Below are 2399 nucleotides of genomic sequence, written 5' to 3'. Positions count from 1 at the left end.
TGTGATAAGGTAAATACTCTTTTATTGCAAATTAGACTTTAAAATTCGATAGACTTGTGAAAGCCATTTTGGGTCACTACTTGAGAACTCAGGAAGGAAAGAAAAAAAAAATTGCCAGCAAACCTATAAAGACATCACTTAGGATTTCAAAATATTTTTATCAATCGGTGTGCCCATTGATTTAGGAAAATAGATCGCTTAAGTATTTTTATCCCTTCGAAATCCACACCATTACTTTAGATGGAAGCAGATTTCTGGTCTAAATTATGGCTCTATCAGGCGTTGGAGAAATGAATGACAGGACTAAGCACCTCATGTAGGAGTCTCCTCGATTACCCTTCAGCATCCTAGCTCTCTGTCTGTTCAGCTCATGTTCAGCTATGATGATTATTTTATGCTAATAAAGTAATATTATGTAGTTTTTACTGAGACAGGAATCAGCAAAATGAGCCTGGAGAGGACTCTGCAGCTGTGTGGATTGACTGTATATGATCCTTGGGGGATGTGATTATCAGGCGACTGAACCATCATTAGGGTAATTAGTGTACTTGGCAACTGCATTAGTGAAATTATTGTCATTGCTCACAGCTTGTCAGTGCAGTGTTTTCTGATTTGGTAAGATGCATTTTTACAAAGGCAACTGACCATGTGAATGAAATCAAGAGAAGTAAATACTTCCGTTATTTCTATTCAGTCAGTTACAGAACTAATAAATGAAAAGGGAATATATTTAAGCCTAAAGGGGGTATTTTCTAAAATTAAATGGTTAAATTGCAACTGTCCTGGATGTAAACTTAAGTAATCAAAACAAAATCTGTTATTGTTTATGAACAGATAATCTGTTTCATTGTCAGCACTCATTGTGAGCCAATTCTTAAAAGATAAATGCTAAGGCCATTGAGGCTATTCTTTTTTGTTTTTCATTGAAGTATGGTTGATTTACAATGTTGTGTTAGTTTCAGGTGTACAGGAAAGTGATTCACTTATATATGTGTGTGTGTATATTTATAAATATTTCTTCTTTTTCAGATCCTTTTCCATATAGATTATTACAAAATATTGAGTATAGTTCCCTGTGCTCTACAGTAGGTCCTTGTTGGTTATCTGTTTTATGTATAGCAGTGTGTATATGTTAATCCCAAACTCCAAAAATATGGACTGCTTCGTGAATTTGCATATCACCCTTGCGCAAGTGCCATGCTGATCTTCTCTGTATCGTTCCAATTTTTAGTATATGTTCTGTTGAAGCAAGCATGAAACCATTTTTTTTTTTTTTTTTTTTTTTTTTTTTTTCGGTACGCGGGGCTCTCCCTGTTGTGGTATGTAAGATCTTTAGATTCTGTATCTTTTTTTTTTTTTTTTTCGGTACGCGGGCCTCTCGCTGTTGTGGCCTCTCCCGTTGCGGAGCACAGGCTCCGGACGCGCAGGCTCAGCGGCCACGGCTCACGGGCCCAGCCGCTCCGCGGCACGTGGGATCCTCCCGGACCGGGGCACGAACCCGTGTCCCCTGCATCGGCAGGCGGACTCTCAACCAGTGCGCCACCAGGGAAGCCCTTGAACCCATTCTTATACAACTGTCTTAGTAATTACTTTGTCTGTTACTCTTTGGGCCTGCCATGACTATTCACAAGTGGCTTCCATTTCTATTTTGGAAGAAATCATACCTTGAAAAAGTACAAAAGAACTACTCACATATAGTTAGTGCTCAGTGATGCTGTTTCTCTTTGTTTATTAAATATGCTGAATTTCTGATTAAGGATGACTGACCTCTAATAATTCTGATGACCCAACCACAACGGAGCGCTGACTGTTAGGGTTTGGCAAAGTCATCTATTCTACCCTCGAGAATGACATTTTTGTTCCACGGGATGTTTAGGATTGCTTTCATTAGACCGAACCTTTAAGCACAAAGTTGTCCTGCAACTTTGTTGACGTTTGTTGACGTCAACTTTGTTGACGTTTTGCTTCTTTCATGGGATCGATAGGGTGAGTACACACTATATGGAAACTCAGTCTTTTCAACTTCTCTTTTCACCAAGTTTATCTAGCTTTTCTCAATAAGAAAGTGAAGGACCCAATGTCTGTCCTTACTGAAAGACTATGAAATATTGCTGGAAGTCATCTTATTTTTTGTCATGTACGTTTGGGCCTTACATTGTTTTCTGGACCCTCTTTCCTCCATTTTTTTTTTTTTTTTCATTTCTCCTGTCCCCATAAGAGTAGTCAGTCTTGGCAAAAGTCACAGAGCTGACTTGTGTTCAAGAATACAGGGAATCGGAGGAAGCTCCTTGACATTGATCTTGGCAGTGATTTTTTGGATATGACACCAAAAGCAAAAACAACAAAAGCAAACATCAACAAATGGGACTACACCAAACTTAGAAGCTTCTGTACAGCAA

General features: G+C 38.7%; 1 non-coding gene across 1 annotated transcript; it reads right to left on the bottom strand.

The window, feature by feature from the left end:
* Positions 1–1147: 1147 nt before the first annotated feature.
* Positions 1148–1253, bottom strand: LOC112063796 (U6 spliceosomal RNA). The gene has a single exon (XR_002891183.1). It is a non-coding gene; the product is annotated as a U6 spliceosomal RNA (small nuclear RNA).
* Positions 1254–2399: the final 1146 nt, after the last annotated feature.

The sequence above is a fragment of the Physeter macrocephalus genome, chromosome 7 (genome assembly GCF_002837175.3).
Source record: "Physeter macrocephalus isolate SW-GA chromosome 7, ASM283717v5, whole genome shotgun sequence".
NCBI classification, from domain to species: domain Eukaryota; kingdom Metazoa; phylum Chordata; class Mammalia; order Artiodactyla; family Physeteridae; genus Physeter; species Physeter macrocephalus.
This window is presented reverse-complemented; position numbering and strand designations above follow the sequence as displayed.